General features: G+C 44.6%; 1 protein-coding gene across 1 annotated transcript in view; it reads right to left on the bottom strand.

Annotated features, from left to right (window-relative positions):
• SLC8A2 (solute carrier family 8 member A2) overlaps window positions 1–23017 on the bottom strand; it is an 82005-nt gene extending 58988 nt beyond the window's left edge. The window contains exon 1 of the mRNA XM_075258970.1: window positions 22820–23017. The gene's annotated coding sequence lies outside the window, so the exon portion shown is untranslated. The remainder of the gene's footprint in view (window positions 1–22819) is intronic.
• Between the last annotated feature and the right edge of the window lie 4286 nt (window positions 23018–27303).

Genomic DNA, 27303 nt, shown 5'->3' on the forward strand with positions numbered 1-27303 from the left:
TAATTGTTCCTCTGCATGAATGCCTGAGGATTTGGAGCGGTGTTTTGGATCATTGTCTTGCTGAAATATCCATTCCCGGCGTAACTTCAACTTCGTCACTGATTCTGGAACATTATTCTCAAGAATCTGCTGATACTGAGTGGAATCCATGCGACCCTCAACTTTAACAAGATTCCCGATGCCGGCATTGGCCACACAGCCCCAAAGCATGATGGAACCTCCACCAAATTTTACAGTGGGTAGCATGTGTTTTTCTTGGAATGCTGTTTCTTTTTGGACGCCATGCATAACGCCTTTTTTTATAACCAAACAACTCAATTTTTGTTTCCAAAATGAAGCTGCCTTGTCCAAATGTGCTTTTTCATACCTCAGGCAACTCTATTTGTGGCGTACGTGCAGAAACGGCTTCTTTCTCATCACTCTCCCTGACAGCTTCTATTTGTGCAAAGTGCGCTGTATAGTTGACTGATGCACAGTGACACCATCTGCAGCAAGATGATGCTGCAGCTCTTTGGAGGTGGTCTGTGGATTGTCCTTGACTCTTCTCACCATTTTTCTTCTCTGCCTTTCTGATATTTTTCTTGGCCTGCCACTTCTGGGCTTAACAAGAACTGTCCCTGTGGTCTTCCATTTCCTTACTATGTTCCTCACAGTGGAAACTGACAGGTTAAATCTCTGAGACAACGTTTTGTATCCTTCCCCTGAACAACTATGTGGAACAATCTTTGTTTTCAGATCATTTGAGAGTTGTTTTGAGAAGCCCATGATGCCACTCTTCAGAGGAGATTCAAATAGGAGATCAACTTGCAATTGGCCACCTTAAATACCTTTTCTTATGATTGGATACATCTGGTTATGAAGTTCAAAGCTCACTGAGGTTACAAAACCAATTTTGTGCTTCAGTAAGTCAGTAAAAAGTAGTTAGGGGAATTCAAATCAATAAAATGATAAGGGTGCCCATACTTTTGCACCGGTCAAATTTTGGTTTAATGCATATTGCACATTTTCTGTTAGTACAATAAACCTCATTTCAATCCTGAAATATTACTGTGTCCATCAGTTATTAGATATATCAAACTGAAATGGCTGCTGCAAACACCAAAATATTTAGAACAAAAAATGATTAAGATTAATAGGGGTGCCCAAACTTTTTCATAGGACTGTATATGAGGGATGGGGGTGTTGGTGGAAATAGGTGTCAACCAAACTTTGGCCAAAATTTATTTAAAATATATGGCCACCTTAAAGGGATTTCTGACCCCCAGTGGGTTCTCATACTGATGAATTATGAATTATTAATAGTATTTGATCAGTGGGAGTCATCTGACTTGGGTACCCTAAAACTATTGCTGTGGACAGAGATGGAAGCAGCTATTAAACTAGTAGGGCCTCAGCCATGTCCAATGTATGGCGGCGGTGGCTGGGTCCCGTAGTTCTGCTTCCACCCCGCCCATTGCAGAAGCTTCCAGTGCCCAGCTGATCAGTGCAGGATCAGGATGACAGGCGCGTAGCTATAGATGATGCAGGCATAGCTGTTGCTATTGAGCCCTGAACCCTAAGGGGACCCCATAAATGTATCATTATTCTCAACTGGCATCTGCCCGCGACTTTGTCTGCTGGTTGGTGTTGGCGCTGAGCCACTTATATTTAGCCAATTGCTGTTGTGGACGATCAGCCTGCCCCCGCGTCTCGGCTCTGCTACATCGCTGCATATGCGCAGCATACTCAGTTGTATGTACATCTCAGCTGTGCTACAGTGCTGCCTAAGCCCTGCTACATCTGGCCATTTGGATTAGAGGGGTGTTCTTATGGCAGTGTCTGAGCAGCTTCTGTGTTGTAAACGGCTGAACGGATGTTGCTGAAATGTGCCACAGTTCGATCAGCCTGCTCCCGCGTCTCGGCTACATCGCTGCATATGCGTAGGATACCCAGCTCTATGTACATATGAATATGGAGAGCCTATAGAGACGTGCTACAGCACTGCCTAAAATCTGCTACATCAGGCAATTGTGATTACAGGGGTTTGGTTATGTGACTGTCTGAGCAGCTTCTGTGTTACAACGGGCAGAACGGATGTTGCTGAAATGTGCCAGAGTTCTCCCCCCTCCCCGATCAGAGGCAGAACAACACATTCCCCGTCATACTCACTGAAACTCTACACCCAATATAGTCCTCTTGCCCACACACAGCCTGCATGTTCTGTAGTGTCCTGATCTTCTATGAGACTCCATTTTCTTCAGCTTTCACACTGTCCAGCTTCATCCTATATAGCTCCGCCCACAAAATAGTGTAGCTCCGCCCACTGCCCAGCATGATCCTATCTGAAAATGGCTCAAGGACCTGTGATAATGTCATCACAGGTCCTTTAGTGTTGTGTGAACCTAAATTCCTTCACTGCAGTCATGTAGTGACGTCATTTACCGGGATAAAAAGTAGCCTATGTTTTAATCGGGGTTCCTATCTATGTATGTGGCAAATCTCATGCAAATCCGTTCAGCCGTTTTTGCATGATTGAGGAACAAACATCCAAACTCACAAACTTTATAATATTAGTAGGATGACATAAAGTAGGTAGGGGCTCCATAGCAGATTTTGCATTGGGGTCCAGGAGCTTCAAGTTACTTATCTGTAAGTCATCATTCAGATATCCCCTTTAATGTGGGCGATGAGCCTCGGCGTAGTTTCCGCTCCATTAGTTACTGATCCCCTTTGCTCGCCCCCCTGTCTCAGCCCTCTATAATATATATGCTTGGTTATGCAATCCTTGTCCTAGGGGCAGCTGGGGAGCGGTTGTGCCTTATGTTTCGTGTGTGACACGCATGTTTCCTTGCTCATTACAGCACAACGTCTTGCAGGAGTCTGTAGGTAGTGACCTAGAAATATCTCTGTAATATACAAAGGATCGGCGGCTGGGAACAGATACGTTTGTCTGTACAATTCTCTAAGACAAAAGACTATATTTAATGTGAGAAACGCAGAACAGAGGAAAATTGGAGCAGTATTTTACATTAAAAGTCTACGGAGACAAGACTTTAAGGACCTCACCGTGTGCGCTGCGAAGGAACGGGAGGCAGCCGCAGAACATAAAAGACACGTTTGGATACATCAAAGCAATCGTCCAGGGACTTCATAGATCTCATTGCCGGGGAAAATGAAGATAGAGAGAAAGGGATCACGAGCTAAGCTTGGGAGGGAAGAACCCTGGAGAGACGTGAGAAAAACTTGTCTGCGTCAAATTGAGTTGGGTGCACGGAAAGGAACCCCAGAGGAGGGAAAGGGCAAAGAAGGGGCTTATAAATAGTAGACTGTCAGATATCAAAGATCTGCCGCACTTGGCTCAAAGTCTGATGTGAATTTAATTAGGAAAGAACCGATGGGAATGGGGCCATGTAGGAAAAATATGAAGGCGATCAATCCAAGTACCCGAGCATGAGGAAGAAATGAGTTTTTGAGAAGGACCAGTTACCAGGTCATGTGTAAGGACTTGTCACCAGGTCTGAAGGGCCCAATGATGTGATTGATGCCGTCACTCCACAGCCATTCCACAGATATAAGCCCGGTTAGTGCAGATTAGGGTCTACAGGCCAGCGGGGTCTCCATGTGCTTTATGTCATCTAGTGTCACCGCCCACTTGGCTAGTTGACTCTAATTTACATCAACACTAAAAGGACTTATATCTTTGGAATGGCTCAACAGATTGCTCAGGGTGACAACCCAAGATTGCCCTGTAAAAAGGAAGGTCCGATATATATAAGATATCATGAGATTGAAGATCCATCATAGACAGATGTGGTCTAGTCCAAGAGGAGAGGTTGGATAAATACACGAGTCCATCCAGGCCAATCTATTTACCTACCATGAGGCAGATCCCAATGACCTCTTGTTAAGGGAGAATTTCCTTCCTAATCTTCACCAACATTCTATCCCAAAAATTCTATAACCTCCCATATTTTTCCAGAAAGTCACCCCGCGCCCAGCCTGAGCTTGTACAATTTTTCAGGTAGTCTTTGCAGACTCCTAGTTGCACATATCTAGTGATTACAATCTGTATACTGCCGGTGCCATATACAAACCAGTCAAACCCCTATAAGAATTGGCTATTAGCAGGAGGGGGCAATAAAGGGGGATGTTTATGCAGGACATGAATTGTCTCCTTCTCAAGCCTCTGTCCTGCTCGGTCTCACATCATCATGCACGCCATGCAGCCTCGCTCACAGAAATTTACATCAGGGATGACAGGAAGATGACACTTGTCGGCTCTGTGTCCGGATCTGCGAACTAGCGAGGCCACAAAGATATCAACAAAACAAGTCACTGTAAAAATAAGTAAGTAGACGAGAGTCTGGGCCCGAAATCACTCACGCCCCGTGTCAGTCCATGTTATTAGGCACACAGAAGAATATATCAAGGCACAACATTAGGAGAATTGATAAAGCAACAGCAAGGCAAAATGAGATTCTGTCACGTTGTCTAACACTTGTTGTATTCACATTAGTTCTGAATTCATCACTGACTTGTTATTATATGCACAGAGAGCCAGACTGGCCCACCAGAGCATTAGGGGACCCTCCTAGGGGTCCAGGCTTTACAACTCAATAATGGACCACAGAGGTCAAGCAGAAGACAACTCAGGATGGAAGCTACTAGGGTTTAGTTCCTAGGTGTTGATACAGGGCGGGAACCATTTAATCTGGGCCCAAGTAATTCCAGCCCAACACGGTGTGAACACCCATCACCCGTAATATTACAGCCTGCTGCCTAGTATTTTATAGTGACCACCTTATTCATCAGACCCGGCTTCTTACTCATCTGACCTGGCCACCTTATTCATCAGACCCGGCTTCTTACTCATCTGACCTGGCCACCTTATTCATCAGACCCGGCTTCTTACTCATCTGACCCGGCCACCTTATTCATCAGACCCGGCTTCTTACTCATCTGGCCCAGCAATCTTATTCATAAGACCTGGCTTCTTACTCATCTGGCCTGGCCACCTTATTCATCAGACCCGGCTTCTTACTCATCTGGCCCAGCAATCTTATTCATAAGACCTGGCTTCTTACTCATCTGGCCTGGCCACCTTATTCATCAGACCCGGCTTCTTACTCATCTGGCCCAGCAATCTTATTCATAAGACCTGGCTTCTTACTCATCTGGCCTGGCCACCTTATTCATCAGACCCGGCTTCTTACTCATCTGGCCCAGCAATCTTATTCATAAGACCTGGCTTCTTACTCATCTGGCCTGGCCACCTTATTCATCAGACCCGGCTTCTTACTCAATTGACCTGGCCACCTTATTCATCTGGCCCGGCTTCTTACTCATCTGACCCGGCCACCTTATTCATCAGACCCGGCTTCTTACTCATCTGGCCCGGCCACCTTATTCATCAGACCCGGCTTCTTACTCATCTGACCTGGCCACCTTATTCATCAGACCCGGCTTCTTACTCATCTGGCCCAGCAATCTTATTCATAAGACCTGGCTTCTTACTCATCTGGCCTGGCCACCTTATTCATCAGACCCGGCTTCTTACTCAATTGACCTGGCCACCTTATTCATCTGGCCCGGCTTCTTACTCATCTGACCCGGCCACCTTATTCATTCGACCCGTCTTCTTACTCATCTGGCCCGGCCACCTTATTCATCAGACCCGGTCTCTTAATCAATTGACCTGGCCACCTTATTCATCAGACTCGGCTTCCTACTCATCTGGCCCGGCCACCTTATTCATCAGACTCGGCTTCTTACTCATCTGACCCGGCTTCTTACTCATCTGACCCGGCCACCTTATTCATCAGACCCGGCTTCTTACTCATCTGTGGCCCAGCCACCTTATTCATCCGACCTGGCTTCTTACTCATCTGACCCGGCCACCTTATTCATCAGACTCAGCTTCTTACTCATCTGGCCCGGCCACCTTATTCATCTGGCCCGGCTTCTTACTCATCTGGCCCGGCCACCTTATTCATCAGACCTGGCTTCTTACTCATCTGACCCGGCCACCTTATTCATCAGACCCGGCTTCTTACTCATCTGGCCTGGTCACCTTATTCATCTGACCTGGCCACCTTATTCATCAGACCCGGCTTCTTACTCATCTAGCCCGGCCACCTTCTTCCATTTCTCTATGGTCCAGTCCTAATGTGCCAGTTGTTGATGTATTATGGTGGTGGACAGGAATCAGCATGGGCCCCCTGACTACACAGCTAGCGTTGATGCCCTGTGTGTTCTGACACCTTACTATTATATTCATCGCTTTTCAGTCATTCCTCGATGGGATCGGACCAGACCAGATAGGCCTGTGCTCACTATGCAGACCAAAAATCCTTGGGCTCCCCTGACCATATTGAAGATTCACAGACTGAATTGTCCTTCTTTGGACCATTTTTGGTGGCTACGAAACACTGCAAATCAGGAACAACCTACAACCCCTGCCATTTTGGAGACTCTCGGACCTATAAGTCCAGCCATCCCAATCCGGCTCTTCATATCCGTACACTCACCCAGAACTTCTGCTTCCAATGTATCAGCCTCCAGAACTGACTATTCACTTGCTGCCTAATATATTCCACCCCTTGACAGACGCCATTGCACAATAATCAATGTTATTCATTTCACCTGTCAGTGGTTTTAATATTCTGGCTGGTCGGTGCGGGCTGTGGTTTATGCGCCTTGGGCTGAGGTTGCATTTGCCATTGTTATCACCTAGTGAGCTGGGACTTGCTGATGATCTCCATGGATTTGCAGTGAGATCTGTAGATAGAATTTAGGATGATACTGTCGCCTCCTCTTCTTTATTCTGCTCTTCCGTTTATAGCTCGTGATGCTGAGAGATTTCCCTCCGTCTTCCGAGCTGCTTTATGGAATCTGCAGGCTGCCTGCGTTGGAGATGTTTATTTTTGGAGGAACAGTTGTCTTGGTGACACGGAATCGTATGAGACGGTGAAAAGTCCTGAGCAGTGTAGACTGGAATCTTCTGCAGACTATTGCGCTTTTCTCATTCACGTCTCAAGCTCATGTAATGGCGGTGACGCAACCTCCGCTCTACTCACAGTCCCATTCATGGGGCAGGATGACGTGGTCATAGGTTACACTGGAAGGTTCTAGCACCAGGATGGACCTCAGCTTACCATTAGGACTAGGCTTGGTAATTCCAGAGCAATAGGTCTATGTGAGGAAGCGCCATCAATGGTGACGACATGTGAGGTGGAGGCGGCAAAGGTGGCCAACAAGCAAGAAAAAGGGCCGATAGCCACTAAGACCAAGAGAGCAACTATAATAACTATGGAAGATGGAAGGAGAAGTGGAAAACTGACTGTGCCCCAATACTAATAATATATCACATGTGCAACGTCATTATAATATATATATATATACTGAGGTCAATGTGTACGCTGTGATATATTTTGAGTGTGTAATAACCCTGTGCTATGATGTCATAGTGGGCATTATCCCTGTACTGTGACATCACTGTGTGTATTATCCCTGTACTGTGACATCACTGTGTGTATTATCCTGTACTGTGACATCACTGTGTGTATTATCCTGTACTGTGACATCACTGTGTGTATTATCCTGTACTGTGACATCACTGTGTGTATTATCCTGTACTGTGACATCACTGTGTGTATTATCTCTGTACTGTGACATCACTGTGTGTATTATCCCTGTACTGTGACATCACTGTGTGTATTATCCCTGTACTGTGACATCACTGTGTGTATTATCCTGTACTGTGACATCACTGTGTGTATTATCCTGTACTGTGACATCACTGTGTGTATTATCTCTGTACTGTGACATCACTGTGTGTATTATCCTGTACTGTGACATCACTGTGTGTATTATCTCTGTACTGTGACATCACTGTGTGTATTATCTCTGTACTCTGACATCACTGTGTGTATTATCCCTGTACTGTGACATCACTGTGTGTATTATCTCTGTACTGTGACATCACTGTGTGTATTATCCCTGTACTGTGACATCACTGTGTGTATTATCCTGTACTGTGACATCACTGTGTGTATTATCCTGTACTGTGACATCACTGTGTGTATTTTCCTGTACTGTGACATCACTGTGTGTATTATCCCTGTACTGTGACATCACTGTGTGTATTATCCTGTACTGTGACATCACTGTGTGTATTATCCTGTACTGTGACATCACTGTGTGTATTATCCCTGTACTGTGACATCACTGTGTGTATTATCCTGTACTGTGACATCACTGTGTGTATTATCCTGTACTGTGACATCACTGTGTGTATTATCCTGTACTGTGACATCACTGTGTGTATTATCCCTGTACTGTGACATCACTGTGTGTATTATCCTGTACTGTGACATCACTGTGTGTATTATCCTGTACTGTGACATCACTGTGTGTATTATCCTGTACTGTGACATCACTGTGTGTATTATCTCTGTACTGTGACATCACTGTGTGTATTATCCCTGTACTGTGACATCACTGTGTGTATTATCCCTGTACTGTGACATCACTGTGTGTATTATCCTGTACTGTGACATCACTGTGTGTATTATCTCTGTACTGTGACATCACTGTGTGTATTATCCCTGTACTGTGACATCACTGTGTGTATTATCTCTGTACTGTGACATCACTGTGTGTATTATCCTGTACTGTGACATCACTGTGTGTATTATCTCTGTACTGTGACATCACTGTGTGTATTATCCTGTACTGTGACATCACTGTGTGTATTATCTCTGTACTGTGACATCACTGTGTGTATTATCTCTGTACTCTGACATCACTGTGTGTATTATCCTGTACTGTGACATCACTGTGTGTATTATCTCTGTACTGTGACATCACTGTGTGTATTATCCCTGTACTGTGACATCACTGTGTGTATTATCCCTGTACTGTGACATCACTGTGTGTATTATCCCTGTACTGTGACATCACTGTGTGTATTATCCTGTACTGTGACATCACTGTGTGTATTATCTCTGTACTGTGACATCACTGTGTGTATTATCCCTGTACTGTGACATCACTGTGTGTATTATCTCTGTACTGTGACATCACTGTGTGTATTATCCTGTACTGTGACATCACTGTGTGTATTATCTCTGTACTGTGACATCACTGTGTGTATTATCCTGTACTGTGACATCACTGTGTGTATTATCTCTGTACTGTGACATCACTGTGTGTATTATCTCTGTACTCTGACATCACTGTGTGTATTATCCTGTACTGTGACATCACTGTGTGTATTATCCCTGTACTGTGACATCACTGTGTGTATTATCCTGTACTGTGACATCACTGTGTGTATTATCCCTGTACTGTGACATCACTGTGTGTATTATCCTGTACTGTGACATCACTGTGTGTATTATCCTGTACTGTGACATCACTGTGTGTATTATCCTGTACTGTGACATCACTGTGTGTATTATCCTGTACTGTGACATCACTGTGTGTATTATCCTGTACTGTGACATCACTGTGTGTATTATCTCTGTACTGTGACATCACTGTGTGTATTATCTCTGTACTCTGACATCACTGTGTGTATTATCTCTGTACTGTGACATCACTGTGTGTATTATCCTGTACTGTGACATCACTGTGTGTATTATCCTGTACTGTGACATCACTGTGTGTATTATCCCTGTACTGTGACATCACTGTGTGTATTATCCTGTACTGTGACATCACTGTGTGTATTATCCTGTACTGTGACATCACTGTGTGTATTATCCTGTACTGTGACATCACTGTGTGTATTATCCTGTACTGTGACATCACTGTGTGTATTATCTCTGTACTGTGACATCACTGTGTGTATTATCTCTGTACTGTGACATCACTGTGTGTATTATCTCTGTACTGTGACATCACTGTGTGTATTATCTCTGTACTGTGACATCACTGTGTGTATTATCCTGTACTGTGACATCACTGTGTGTATTATCTCTGTACTGTGACATCACTGTGTGTATTATCTCTGTACTGTGACATCACTGTGTGTATTATCTCTGTACTGTGACATCACTGTGTGTATTATCCTGTACTGTGACATCACTGTGTGTATTATCCTGTACTGTGACATCACTGTGTGTATTATCTCTGTACTGTGACATCACTGTGTGTATTATCTCTGTACTGTGACATCACTGTGTGTATTATCCCTGTACTGTGACATCACTGTGTGTATTATCCTGTACTGTGACATCACTGTGTGTATTATCCCTGTACTGTGACATCACTGTGTGTATTATCCCTGTACTGTAACATCACTGTGTGTATTATCCCTGTACCGTGACATCACTGTGTGTATTATCTCTGTACTGTGACATCACTGTGTGTATTATCCCTGTACTGTGACATCACTGTGTGTATTATCCTGTACTGTGACATCACTGTGTGTATTATCCCTGTACTGTGACATCACTGTGTGTATTATCCTGTACTGTGACATCACTGTGTGTATTATCCCTGTACTGTGACATCACTGTGTGTATTATCCTGTACTGTGACATCACTGTGTGTATTATCCCTGTACTGTGACATCACTGTGTGTATTATCTCTGTACTGTGACATCACTGTGTGTATTATCCCTGTACTGTGACATCACTGTGTGTATTATCCCTGTACTGTGACATCACTGTGTGTATTATCCTGTACTGTGACATCACTGTGTGTATTATCTCTGTACTGTGACATCACTGTGTGTATTATCCCTGTACTGTGACATCACTGTGTGTATTATCTCTGTACTGTGACATCACTGTGTGTATTATCCTGTACTGTGACATCACTGTGTGTATTATCTCTGTACTGTGACATCACTGTGTGTATTATCCTGTACTGTGACATCACTGTGTGTATTATCTCTGTACTGTGACATCACTGTGTGTATTATCTCTGTACTCTGACATCACTGTGTGTATTATCCCTGTACTGTGACATCACTGTGTGTATTATCTCTGTACTGTGACATCACTGTGTGTATTATCCCTGTACTGTGACATCACTGTGTGTATTATCCTGTACTGTGACATCACTGTGTGTATTATCCTGTACTGTGACATCACTGTGTGTATTATCCTGTACTGTGACATCACTGTGTGTATTATCCCTGTACTGTGACATCACTGTGTGTATTATCCTGTACTGTGACATCACTGTGTGTATTATCCTGTACTGTGACATCACTGTGTGTATTATCCCTGTACTGTGACATCACTGTGTGTATTATCCTGTACTGTGACATCACTGTGTGTATTATCCTGTACTGTGACATCACTGTGTGTATTATCCTGTACTGTGACATCACTGTGTGTATTATCCTGTACTGTGACATCACTGTGTGTATTATCCTGTACTGTGACATCACTGTGTGTATTATCTCTGTACTGTGACATCACTGTGTGTATTATCCTGTACTGTGACATCACTGTGTGTATTATCCTGTACTGTGACATCACTGTGTGTATTATCCCTGTACTGTGACATCACTGTGTGTATTATCCCTGTACTGTGACATCACTGTGTGTATTATCCTGTACTGTGACATCACTGTGTGTATTATCCTGTACTGTGACATCACTGTGTGTATTATCCTGTACTGTGACATCACTGTGTGTATTATCCTGTACTGTGACATCACTGTGTGTATTATCCCTGTACTGTGACATCACTGTGTGTATTATCCTGTACTGTGACATCACTGTGTGTATTATCCTGTACTGTGACATCACTGTGTGTATTATCCCTGTACTGTGACATCACTGTGTGTATTATCCTGTACTGTGACATCACTGTGTGTATTATCCTGTACTGTGACATCACTGTGTGTATTATCCTGTACTGTGACATCACTGTGTGTATTATCCTGTACTGTGACATCACTGTGTGTATTATCCTGTACTGTGACATCACTGTGTGTATTATCCCTGTACTGTGACATCACTGTGTGTATTATCCCTGTACTGTGACATCACTGTGTGTATTATCCTGTACTGTGACATCACTGTGTGTATTATCTCTGTACTGTGACATCACTGTGTGTATTATCTCTGTACTGTGACATCACTGTGTGTATTATCCTGTACTGTGACATCACTGTGTGTATTATCCCTGTACTGTGACATCACTGTGTGTATTATCCTGTACTGTGACATCACTGTGTGTATTATCTCTGTACTGTGACATCACTGTGTGTATTATCTCTGTACTGTGACATCACTGTGTGTATTATCCCTGTACTGTGACATCACTGTGTGTATTATCCTGTACTGTGACATCACTGTGTGTATTATCTCTGTACTGTGACATCACTGTGTGTATTATCCCTGTACTGTGACATCACTGTGTGTATTATCCCTGTACTGTGACATCACTGTGTGTATTATCTCTGTACTGTGACATCACTGTGTGTATTATCCCTGTACTGTGACATCACTGTGTGTATTATCCCTGTACTGTGACATCACTGTGTGTATTATCCTGTACTGTGACATCACTGTGTGTATTATCCTGTACTGTGACATCACTGTGTGTATTATCCCTGTACTGTGACATCACTGTGTGTATTATCCTGTACTGTGACATCACTGTGTGTATTATCCCTGTACTGTGACATCACTGTGTGTATTATCCTGTACTGTGACATCACTGTGTGTATTATCTCTGTACTGTGACATCACTGTGTGTATTATCTCTGTACTGTGACATCACTGTGTGTATTATCTCTGTACTGTGACATCACTGTGTGTATTATCTCTGTACTGTGACATCACTGTGTGTATTATCTCTGTACTGTGACATCACTGTGTGTATTATCTCTGTACTGTGACATCACTGTGTGTATTATCTCTGTACTGTGACATCACTGTGTGTATTATCCTGTACTGTGACATCACTGTGTGTATTATCTCTGTACTGTGACATCACTGTGTGTATTATCCCTGTACTGTGACATCACTGTGTGTATTATCCTGTACTGTGACATCACTGTGTGTATTATCCTGTACTGTGACATCACTGTGTGTATTATCCCTGTACTGTGACATCACTGTGTGTATTATCCTGTACTGTGACATCACTGTGTGTATTATCTCTGTACTGTGACATCACTGTGTGTATTATCCTGTACTGTGACATCACTGTGTGTATTATCCTGTACTGTGACATCACTGTGTGTATTATCCTGTACTGTGACATCACTGTGTGTATTATCCTGTACTGTGACATCACTGTGTGTATTATCTCTGTACTGTGACATCACTGTGTGTATTATCTCTGTACTGTGACATCACTGTGTGTATTATCCTGTACTGTGACATCACTGTGTGTATTATCTCTGTACTGTGACATCACTGTGTGTATTATCCTGTACTGTGACATCACTGTGTGTATTATCCTGTACTGTGACATCACTGTGTGTATTATCCTGTACTGTGACATCACTGTGTGTATTATCCCTGTACTGTGACATCACTGTGTGTATTATCCTGTACTGTGACATCACTGTGTGTATTATCTCTGTACTGTGACATCACTGTGTGTATTATCCTGTACTGTGACATCACTGTGTGTATTATCCTGTACTGTGACATCACTGTGTGTATTATCCTGTACTGTGACATCACTGTGTGTATTATCTCTGTACTGTGACATCATTGTGTGTATTATCCCTGTACTGTGACATCACTGTGTGTATTATCTCTGTACTGTGACATCACTGTGTGTATTATCTCTGTACTGTGACATCACTGTGTGTATTATCCTGTACTGTGACATCACTGTGTGTATTATCCCTATACTGTGACATCACTGTGTGTATTATCCTGTACTGTGACATCACTGTGTGTATTATCTCTGTACTGTGACATCATTGTGTGTATTATCCCTGTACTGTGACATCACTGTGTGTATTATCTCTGTACTGTGACATCACTGTGTGTATTATCCTGTACAGTGACATCACTGTGTGTATTATCCTGTACTGTGACATCACTGTGTGTATTATCTCTGTACTGTGACATCACTGTGTGTATTATCTCTGTACTGTGACATCACTGTGTGTATTATCCTGTACTGTGACATCACTGTGTGTATTATCCTGTACTGTGACATCACTGTGTGTATTATCCCTGTACTGTGACATCACTGTGTGTATTATCCTGTACTGTGACATCACTGTGTGTATTATCCTGTACTGTGACATCACTGTGTGTATTTTCCTGTACTGTGACATCACTGTGTGTATTATCCTGTACTGTGACATCACTGTGTGTATTATCTCTGTACTGTGACATCACTGTGTGTATTATCCTGTACTGTGACATCACTGTGTGTATTATCCCTGTACTGTGACATCACTGTGTGTATTATCCCTATACTGTGACATCACTGTGTGTATTATCCCTGTACTGTGACATCACTGTGTGTATTATCCTGTACTGTGACATCACTGTGTGTATTATCCCTATACTGTGACATCACTGTGTGTATTATCCCTGTACTGTGACATCACTGTGTGTATTATCCCTATACTGTGACATCACTGTGTGTATTATCCCTGTACTGTGACATCACTGTGTGTATTATCCCTGTACTGTGACATCACTGTGTGTATTATCCCTATACTGTGACATCACTGTGTGTATTATCCCTGTACTGTGACATCACTGTGTGTATTATCTCTGTACTGTGACATCACTGTGTGTATTATCCTGTACTGTGACATCACTGTGTGTATTATCCCTGTACTGTGACATCACTGTGTGTATTATCCCTATACTGTGACATCACTGTGTGTATTATCCCTGTACTGTGACATCACCGTGTGTATTATCCTGTACTGTGACATCACTGTGTGTATTATCTCTGTACTGTGACATCACTGTGTGTATTATCCTGTACTGTGACATCACTGTGTGTATTATCCCTGTACTGTGACATCACTGTGTGTATTATCCCTATACTGTGACATCACTGTGTGTATTATCCCTGTACTGTGACATCACTGTGTGTATTATCCTGTACTGTGACATCACTGTGTGTATTATCTCTGTACTGTGACATCACTGTGTGTATTATCCTGTACTGTGACATCACTGTGTGTATTATCTCTGTACTGTGACATCACTGTGTGTATTATCTCTGTACTGTGACATCACTGTGTGTATTATCTCTGTACTGTGACATCACTGTGTGTATTATCCTGTACTGTGACATCACTGTGTGTATTATCTCTGTACTGTGACATCACTGTGTGTATTATCCTGTACTGTGACATCACTGTGTGTATTATCCTGTACTGTGACATCACTGTGTGTATTATCCTGTACTGTGACATCACTGTGTGTATTATCCTGTACTGTGACATCACTGTGTGTATTATCCTGTACTGTGACATCACTGTGTGTATTATCCTGTACTGTGACATCACTGTGTGTATTATCCCTGTACTGTGACATCACTGTGTGTATTATCTCTGTACTGTGACATCACTGTGTGTATTATCTCTGTACTGTGACATCACTGTGTGTATTATCTCTGTACTGTGACATCACTGTGTGTATTATCCTGTACTGTGACATCACTGTGTGTATTATCCTGTACTGTGACATCACTGTGTGTATTATCCCTATACTGTGACATCACTGTGTGTATTATCCTGTACTGTGACATCACTGTGTGTATTATCTCTGTACTGTGACATCACTGTGTGTATTATCCTGTACTGTGACATCACTGTGTGTATTATCTCTGTACTGTGACATCACTGTGTGTATTATCTCTGTACTGTGACATCACTGTGTGTATTATCTCTGTACTGTGACATCACTGTGTGTATTATCTCTGTACTGTGACATCACTGTGTGTATTATCCTGTACTGTGACATCACTGTGTGTATTATCTCTGTACTGTGACATCACTGTGTGTATTATCCTGTACTGTGACATCACTGTGTGTATTATCCTGTACTGTGACATCACTGTGTGTATTATCCTGTACTGTGACATCACTGTGTGTATTATCCCTGTACTGTGACATCACTGTGTGTATTATCCTGTACTGTGACATCACTGTGTGTATTATCCTGTACTGTGACATCACTGTGTGTATTATCCTGTACTGTGACATCACTGTGTGTATTATCCCTGTACTGTGACATCACTGTGTGTATTATCTCTGTACTGTGACATCACTGTGTGTATTATCTCTGTACTGTGACATCACTGTGTGTATTATCCTGTACTGTTACATCACTGTGTGTATTATCCCTGTACTGTGACATCACTGTGTGTATTATCCTGTACTGTGACATCACTGTGTGTATTATCCTGTACTGTGACATCACTGTGACACCACTTTCTCTGCCCTGCAGTCCCTACTTCTTAGAAGGATCCCTGGACAATAAGTGACCACAATTTTTTCCCCTGCTGTAATAATCAGGGACAATCTGCAGAGAGACCAGTAGTACTCAGCAAGTGTTCAATATCCCTGCAGCGCCACCACAGGCTAAATGAAGTATTACACCGTGTCTATTCAGATCTGTACATTGTGTAATACAGGTCGGGTCCTCCAGAGTAAGAGACGCTCTTTCATTAAAAATTAACTCTTGCATCAAGGGGTCGGAAGGCAATGAGACTCCTGAGGGTCAGGTCCTAGGCCCCTCACTGCTCTGCCGCGTTGCGCTCTCATAGAACATTCTATATACACAGGATTTTTCCGTCGCCGCCTTTGTTTGCATTCATTACTTCCTACAGTCATTTTTCATTCCCACCGTTTCCTGCGGTTCTTATATTAATAAGTTACGGCCATAAGTTATGGTAATAAAATCTCACTTTTCCTGAATATAAGTTATGGAAACATATTCTCTCCCAGTCCCACAGTTCTGTACGGCTCCTGGGCATGCAGAATTACATCTCTTGTGATATTTGCTTCTTATTACCATCATGTTCTGGGGCCAAGATGGCTGCAAAATCTCGGCAAGTCGGGGAGCTGGAAAATACTGCAAAGAAGAAAGTGACCCCACTTCAGCCCATACCCTTAAAAAATTCATAACTTGCCTCCTTCTACCCCTGGCAATACCTATAACGCACATCCACCAGCGGGGGCAGCACTGAGCACGTCAGAAAGGTTCTTGCAGACTAAACTAGGTCCAGTGGGGGGCGCTCCATCTGGTAGTCCAATGAAGAATCGAAATTATACTGAGGATTTACCTCTGCATTTATTTGTATCGCTCTAATGGATCTAAACTCAACAAAAAGAAGCAGCGAAACAAAGAGAAGCCATTAGAATATCTAGTCGTCTTATCGCTAATGCAGATGTATGTCCCGCCATGGTAACAGACTACAAACACGCCCAGTGTAGTCAGAGCCGGCACGGCCACAACGTCCTACTAACATAAGGTATTAAGCTTTACTGCTCGGACCCCGGTGTACTCAGCCGTGGATGGAATTGCCCTTTAAAGATGGAGATTTTTCTTCAGGATGGAATTTAAAGGGGACGGTTACTTATCAAGGAGGAATCGAGATCCGACCAAACATCTTCTAACCTCTGTACAAATCTGACTACAGACCCCAAGTATATCACTAGAGCCAGGATACAGTGCGGGGAAGGTTCACTGGGAACCCCGGATCAATTCCAGACAGCGAATAGTATCAAGGCAGAGAACAAGATATTATACGTAAGGGACAAGAAGTAGAGCCATAGGAATGGGCGGACACAACCCCAAGACCGCGCCCAACCCAACCCAACCCGGATTGTAATGGGGTTTACCATGAACAGAACATTAATGACATTTGTGGACAATTGTTGCAAAAATAAATGTTGCAGTTTTAATGGCTGTGACCACGAAAGTAGGAGCCGTCTGTGGTCGGGGACGTCCTTATGGCGGATTATTTTGTTACTCTGTATATTTAATAGTCGCCCCCCAGTATCCAGCACTCAGGGCACACCCCCCCGGAGCCCCCTCTAGCTGTACCCCTTATTAAAGACTACATTATATTTGCACTCAAGGGCCACAGACAAGGACATCAGGGCTACAAATATGACGGTCTGGGTGGCCCAGTTAAGAAGCCCCCATGTTTCGTGTCTGACGCGAGCAGCGACCGTCCTCTGCACCTGGAACAAGTACAAGAAAATAGAAGTGACATTTATGCTGCGTCTAGAAAAGTCACTGCCTGGAGGCGGAAAAAGTAGCGCACAGGTCCTAGAAATAAAGGGCTAATCCAGAACAGTCCGGGGGCTCTGTCAGCAGGGCAAGGGGTGTCTGGTATAAAGAGCCCATATTCCATACCCTCTCTACCATGGGGGGGGGGGGGCTGTCATCTATTAGTCACGCACGAGGACCTGGCAGATCTGCACATTGCACAGACACTACATGCACATTACTACCATCAGTATGGGGAATATCACACGTTGTCCCACTGGCGCTGCCTTGGCTACTCACTGGGTCACATGGCCAATACTTATATGCCCTTATCTAATAGAAACCTTAATGTGACAAAGTCCCTTTAAGAGAATTGTCACCTATGTTTGGCCATTAAGGGCTATGAAAGGGTTAATCGTGCACTATTTTTCCACTTTAGTAAGTGAACCCAAGTGTTTTTTGTTCCATTCCCGTCTAATAAGATTAATCTCTGCTCAGTGAATGGAACAATTGTGTGAGGAAGGAGAGGAGGCGAGCGGCGGACTCCACAACAGGTGTGTAACTAACACAACGCCCAATGGACTGACACTCCCATCATTGTACCATCATGGAAGGTGACATGTCATCATACACATCGCCCTATGGACTGGGCGCACCTGACATTGGACAGGGGGAGATATAAGTGCACCCTGGTGACCGCCTGACACCGCGACTATCACACACCGGTCACATTATTGAGAATTGTCACTTGTCTCACCCAATGTGACCAGCACAGAGAGAGCTCGGATACACGTACAGGCGCTGTCCATACTGGAAAATCCCTTTTATAGGACCCGAGCAGATCCTGGTGTCAGGGTGCTGGGACCCCCAGTGATCAGCAATAACCTGCACAGGGAGCGAGCTCTTGTGTCCATACGCAGCGATAAAGCGAGGGATCATCTGAACGCCCAGCCACTAGAGGAAAGCCATAAGACATGGGACAGATCCCCGTAGACCACCACAGACCACCGTAGATCATTACTGCAATGGTCAGTCTGGTCTTGTGCAAATTATGGCAAAGCAGCCCAAACAGGCCGAGCGCAAGGCAAGAGCTGAGTGGCAGACGCCATTTGCACAGAGTAGGAGCTGTCCAGGATTTCAGCACAATGTGCTTTTAGATAATGGTCTGAGACTACAACTCCCTGCAAGTCCTGACAACTTCAAGTCCGCAGGTCTCATATGACGCACATGGAGAAAGTAGAGCAACAGGAGAGAGAACATTGGCGACCATAACCTACACAATGGTGGAACAGCTCTGAAGCACAAACTGCTGCTCTGACAAGGAAGACAGACTGAGAAGAGGCTTATCTATCAGAAGATGAAAGGTATCTGCGTGCTCAGCTCTGCTACATGTGGAAGGTAACAAAAGATACCATGTATAGCCAACAGCGCAAACATAGTGCACCAGCACATCACACACAGTGCACCAGCACATTACACACAATGCACCAGCACATCACACACAGTGCACCAGCACATCACACACAGTGCACCAGCACATTACACACAGTGCACCAGCACATCACACACAGTGCACCAGCACATTACACACAGTGCACCAGGACATTATACACACAGTGCACCAGCACATCACACACAGTGCACCAGCACATTACACACAATGCACCAGCACATCACACACAGTGCACCAGCACATCACACACAGTGCACCAGCACATTACACACAGTGCACCAGGACATTATACACACAGTGCACCAGCACATCACACACAGTGCACCAGCACATCACACACACACAGTGCACCAGCACATCACACACACACCGTGCACCAGCACATTACACACACACAGTGCACCAGGACATTACACACACACACACACACAGTGCACCAGCACATCACACACAGTGCACCAGTACATCACACACACACAGTGCACCAGCACATTACACACACACACAGTGCACCAGCACATTACACACACAGTGCACCAGCACATCACACACACACACAGTGCACCAGTACATCACACACACACACAGTGCACCAGTACATCACACACACACAGTGCACCAGCACATTACACACACACACAGTGCACCAGCACATTACACACACAGTGCACCAGCACATCACACACACACACAGTGCACCAGCACATCACACACACACACAGTGCACCAGTACATCACACACACACAGTGCACCAGCACATTACACACACACACACAGTGCACCAGCACATTACACACACAGTGCACCAGCACATCACACACACACACAGTGCACCAGCACATTACACACACACACAGTGCACCAGCACATTACACACACACAGTGCACCAGGACATTACACACACACACAGTGCACCAGCACATCACACACACACAGTGCACCAGCACATTACACACACACAGTGCACCAGGACATTATACACACACAGTGCACCAGCACATCACACACAGTGCACCAGCACATCACACACAGTGCACCAGCACATTTTACACATAAACATGATGCACCTGCACATTATACACATGGTGCACCCACATATTACACACAATATTCACCAGCACATTATACAAGCACATGGTGTTTCTGCATATTACTCACATACACAGTACATCTATACATCACACTCCGAAGGTGCACCAGCACATTATACACACACAGTGCACTAGCACATTACAAACTAAGTGCACTAGCACATTATACACACACATGGTGCTTCTGCATATTATTTGCACCTGCACATTACACACTTATACGGTACACCTATACCTCACACACACACACACACACACACACAGTGCTCCAGCACATCACCCTCACTGCACCAGCACATCACCCTCACTGCACCAGCACATCACCCTCACTGCACCAGCACATCACCCTCACTGCACCAGCACATCACCCTCACTGCACCAGCACATCACCCACAGTGCTCCAGTACATCGCACATACAGTGCACCAGCACATCACACAGTGCACCAGCACATCACACACTAGCACATTATACACACACATGGTGCTTCTGCATATTATTCGCACCTGCACATTACACACATATATACGGTACACTTCTACATCACACACCCAAGGTGCACCTGCACATTACACACACACACGGATCCCTACACCTACGTTGCTACCGTCACATGACAGTTTAGATAATCCTTCATTGACACAGATGATATAAAATCATCATGTAAAGCCACCTGGTCAGACGATAGCCAGTATACACGCGCGGCTTCACATACACAGCAGAAATGAAAGCCTGTGACATGCACCAAACCAGACACGTATGCATGAGATCACACGGCCGGTTAGACACGCAGGCATGAATTCCCACATATGGTGAACCGTACATGCCATGAATTACACAGATGGTCTCACACACATGGATGACTGGGTAGGAACACTTGACCCTAATCAACGCTTTATTGTCATTCTCCTTAGTAACACAAGTGCCATGGCTATATATAGTCCTAGACCCGTCCGAGGATGGTGACACATAGAAGAAGACCCGGCGAGCTGGATCAGCATCTTCAGCCTCATGTCAGACAAGGCGAGACACTGGAATAAAGCAGCAGCAGCGCTGGGGATTGGGGCAGGGTCGCAGCTGTGGCGGTGACTTTAGACTGGAACATTTACGTCAAATGTCTCCAGACATCTACATGACATTACATGGGGTCCTGCTAATGAGACATACGGTGCTCCCTATATAACCTCGCTCCTCCTGCTTACACCACCGCCTTGTCAGCCTGAAGATGCCCCCGCTCTGCTGACAGTACAATACTACAGCATGCACCCTGCATATTACCGTAATACACCTCCCCGCTACGTATAACGACCACCGGGGTACACGCTTATCCAGGGTCCTGGGTTCTGCTCATGGACCATGAACCTATTTGATTCCATAGCGGTGGGGAGGGGGTCACTAATTCCAACCACTGGGGGGTTCATGAGTTGATTCCTCTCCCAATATCGGGGTACACGGTGGCCCCTAGGACTACCTATGCAAAGCCTGTAATTAACCGCTTCAGTGACAGCCGTCATTCACCCCCACGTGCTCCACGTTCAGTTCTGGAGCGGCCACTTGTGGACCGGCTAAGGGAAGCCAATGAAAGGAGCCCCTTCTGGTGTTGGCACCATGGAGGTTGTCACCCACCTCGGGGCAGTGGTCTGAGGGGAGGATGGGAATTTATGGGGCAAGTCGTCGGAGGTAGCGATGGGGAGATTCACATGGGAAGCCCCCAGTGTCACCGAGGGAGCCCGCGAGGAGCGGAGCGTGTGTGACTAGGAGAGATAATGGGCTGTTTATGTCACAGGGCGATGAATTCGGAGAGAGGAGCAATTACACACATTAAGATTAAGGAGGAGGAAAAGGGAAAACACAAAGTGGATAGAGGGACAGATGTGGGGCGAGAAGGCTGCGGAGCAGAGAGACAGCCGCTATTGTGTGACAGGGACACCAGGCACAGCCATGCACAGGGACGGGTATGTAGGCAGAGGGGACGGGCACGGCAGAGCCCCCAGACAGATCAGATGGATGGATGGATGGATAGATAGATAGGTAGATAGATAGATAGATAGATAGATAGATAGATAGATAGATAGATAGGAGATAGATAGATAGATATTTGGGCAGCCTCCTCACCTGCTCTCCCTTCCCTCATCACAGGCTCAGATGCATGTCCTTCCTGCGCTCAGTCGGGGGGTCCCTTGCCGCTCGGAGAAGGGGGGTTGCAGGAGTATCAGTGTCTGCGGAAAAGCCTGAGCAGCTCCCACCCCCCTGCTCGCTCCTCTCCTCCACAGCTGTTGCGCCTCCAGCTTCTCTCCACCTCCACTCCCTCTCCCTTGCCTGTCTGGATCCGCAGATTGCTTTCGCCCTCCCCATGTCTCCACCCTCCGCTCCCCTCCGCACATCTCCCACCTCCTCTCTCAGCTCTCCCTCTTGCTCGTTTCTATTCTCCACTCATTTCAGCACCTGGACAGCGCCACATTACACCCCCATGTACCCGTCACACCTGGACAGTGCCACATTACACCCCCATGTACCCGTCACACCTGGACAGCGCCACATTACACCCGTCACACCTGGACAGACCCTACAGTGGGGCGCAGGGCGACGGCTTGGGCTCACATGGGGCAGATTGGTTGCAGAAATTTTCGCCACTGATCCCTTCCATACATCTGGATGGGGTCGTTTTGGCGGCAAGCACATGGATATTTTCAAGGCGCGATGAGTGGAATGGGACTGAGGCAGGAATTTCTTGCTGTGGGATCCCCCTATATAGAGAGTGGTATAAGAAGGTATAGGAGGGGGTGTATGGAATAATAGGGGGATTATATGGCCATTATAGTATAGGGTGCTGGTCCCCATTATGGACTGAAACGGCCGTGAATCCTTGTACAGCTCTGTGGAGTATGTTGGTGCTATATAGGTAGATAACAGGGATAGACCTGTGACAATAAAAAGTATCTGCCCCCTCAGTATAACAGCAGTGACTATGACTGTGCATATAACAGTGTATAGGGGTTTTCCAGAACTTATATGTGGGGGTCTGACACCAGGGACCCCCATAGATCAATCTCATTTTCATTGGTCAAACAGCCTGATCCCGCCTCAGTCTCATTCAAGAGATACCAGATGCAGCCACTATACAATGGAGGGCGCTGCAACAAGTACTGAAGAGGCCGCAACACCTCTGCAGCCTCTACAAAGCTGATCAGCCGGAGCCCGGGTATGGATTACTAACTAGCTGTATTCTCCATTAGGTAAACGTTTCTAAGCTGTCGCTTTGTGTTGTTCCTCCTGGATATGTATGTATACACTGACAACTAGGTATTGCACTTGGTGGGTTTCATTCCATGTACAGACGTCTCCTATAGCAAACCTGCTGGGATATATTTACCCCGTCCATTTAGGCCTGGACCTGACAAGTTTGCCCGAATTGTCTCAGAAAATTGGGTACAATTCTGGCAAATCTGGGACTATTGAAGAGTCTAATAATGTATACTGGGGAGGTTGGATGGCAAACAAAATGGAGGCCATTAAAATCCTCACTCAGCTTTCCTTGGATCATGAATGGTAAACCTACCTAGCTATGCAACACTATAGGAGCACGGGATCTATAACTGCATAGCAAAACCCATTGCCTTTCAGGGGTCTAGGAAAGCTGGGTGATACTCAAATAGGATGCCATTAAGGTTCCACCAGGGGTTATCACTCAGCTTTCCCTGAGCCCTGAACAGTAAATCCACCTGTTATAGAGCAATATAGAAGTAGGGGATCTGTCACTGCATAGCCAACCATAGAAGACATTCAGGCATCTAGGAAAGCTGGGTATAACCAAATGGATTTCCTTGAGTCCTGAAAGGTAAATATGCCTAACTATAGAGCAATATAGGAGCACAGTATATATCACGGTATTGTTATCCCAGAGTCTAGGAAAGCTGGGTGATAATCATATACAGTATGATGTCAATAAATCTTCACTATCTTCTAGCTTTCCTTGAACCCTGAACAGCAGATCTTCCTATTTATGCAGCAGTACTGAAGCAGGGAAGATATCACCACATAGGAAAGCTGGGTGACAATCCAATGGAGCTGCAGTGGCAGACAGATTGGTTGTCAGCCAGTCATCTACATGTAAATGGTGTCGGTAACACAAGGCGTCCTATAGGCCGGCCTTGGATCCAGTGAGCGCACAGTAAGGAAGCCATCGCCCGTGAATATTTCATACCGTCCTTGACCCTGGGCCCGGCTTAGGTTGACCCTGTGACCTCCGCCATACATTATGTAGGATAACAAAGAGGAGGGGAGAGTGTTTATGGAACCCGAGCCTGGCCAACGATGGGATACCGGATCCACTTTCATGGACGCCAACCGTATCGGGGTGCCAAGGCAACCGGGAGCCGTCAGTCAGCGTGTGGACAGGCACATATGGACAGTATGGAGCTCAGTTACCTGGCTATAGTTACCTGGCTATAATGTCCGGATATAGTTACACCGCCATACTGAAGACTCAGATTCCACCTCATGTCCACGGCACAAGAGATACGGAGATAACACTACGGAAACAGAGCAAAGCGGACACTTGTAGAAAATGAGGAAGCCGAAAAATATCTAAAGTATTATTATTGTGTAATCGGAGAAACAACAAGAGCAAAGGCCGAGGCCCGGAAATAATAATGGAGGAGCCTAAAACTATACAGAGATAGATAGATAGATAGATAGATAGGAGATAGATAGATAGGAGATAGATAGATAGATAGATAGATAGATAGATAGATAGGAGATAGATAGATAGATAGGAGATAGATAGATAGGAGATAGATAGATAGATAGATAGATAGATAGATAGATAGGAGATAGATAGATAGATAGATAGATAGATAGATAGATAGGAGATAGATAGATAGATAGATAGATAGATAGATAGATAGATAGATAGGAGATAGATAGATAGATAGATAGATAGATATGATATAGATAGATAGATAGATAGATAGATAGATAGATAGATAGGAGATAGATAGATAGATAGATAGATAGATAGATAGATAGATAGATAGGAGATAGATAGATAGATAGATAGATAGATAGGAGATAGATAGATAGATAGATAGATAGATAGATAGGAGATAGATAGATAGATAGATAGATAGATAGATAGGAGATAGATAGATAGATAGGAGATAGATAGATAGATATATAGATAGGAGATAGATAGATAGATAGATAGATAGATAGATAGATAGATAGGAGATAGATAGATAGATATGATATAGATAGATAGATAGATAGATAGATAGATAGATAGATAGGAGATAGATAGATAGATAGATAGATAGATAGGAGATAGATAGATAGATAGATAGGAGATAGATAGATAGATAGATAGATAGATAGATAGATAGGAGATAGATAGATAGATAGATAGATAGATAGGAGATAGATAGATAGATAGATAGATAGATAGATAGATAGATAGGAGATAGATAGATAGATAGGAGATAGATAGATAGATATATAGATAGGAGATAGATAGATAGATAGGAGATAGATAGATAGATAGATAGATAGATAGATAGATAGATAGATAGGAGATAGATAGATAGATAGATAGATAGATAGATAGGAGATAGATAGATAGATAGGAGATAGATAGATAGATAGATAGATAGATAGATAGATAGATAGGAGATAGATAGATAGATAGGAGATAGATAGATAGATAGATAGATAGATAGATAGATAGGAGATAGATAGATAGATAGATCAAATCAAATCAAATCAAAAAATGCTTTATTGGCACGTCCGAATAGGTATTTGGCATTGCCAAAGCTAGTAAAGTGGGTGGGTGGGGGGGGGGAGTTGGGTTGGGTGGGTGGTGGGTGGGGCGGGTGTATTGGGATAAATATAACAGTCCGTGGAGTCTCATCTTCCTCTTCGTTGGTGACTGCTATATGGGGAGGTGGGGGTGGGTGGGGCGGGTGTTTTGGGATAAATATAACAGTCCATGGAGTCTCATCTTCCTCTGGTTTGGTGACAGCTGGACACGTATTGGGCAGTGATCTCCACAGTGGCCTCTTCTTCTCCCAGTAGGATGTAGAGTTTCCTCTTCTCGTCTGCAGATATGAAGTCTGGGATGTGGGCAGAGAGTCTTTGGTAGTAGACGGCCCTCATAGCTGAGTATTTGGTGCAGTGTAGCAGGAAGTGGGTCTCGTCTTCTAGGACCTCCTGGTCACAGTGCTGGCACAGTCTCTTCTCCCGTGGCTTGTACGTCTGTCTGTATCGCCCCGTCTCTATCTCTAGGTTGTGGGCGCTCAGTCTGTACCGGTCTGTCTGTGCTTGGGGTGGCGTATTCTCTCCAGGTAGGTGGCCATGGTGTAGTCCCTTTGTAGGGATTGGTACACGGTGAGTTTCTTGGAGTTATTTATTTCATTTCTCCATTCTTCAATGTACCGCTCTCTGTTTGCCTCTGTGGTCGCCTTTATTTCGGCCTTGGTTATCATCTGTTGGAGTTTTTGGTTTGGTGGTTGGCTGCTGTTTGGTTGGTGAATGTCTGGTTTGCTCGGGTGGCTTAGCCAGGCTTGGTGGTGGTAGGAGTCGGACTTGCTCACCTGGATGTGTGC

Source organism: Leptodactylus fuscus, chromosome 11 (genome assembly GCF_031893055.1).
Source record: "Leptodactylus fuscus isolate aLepFus1 chromosome 11, aLepFus1.hap2, whole genome shotgun sequence".
Lineage (NCBI taxonomy): Eukaryota > Metazoa > Chordata > Amphibia > Anura > Leptodactylidae > Leptodactylus > Leptodactylus fuscus.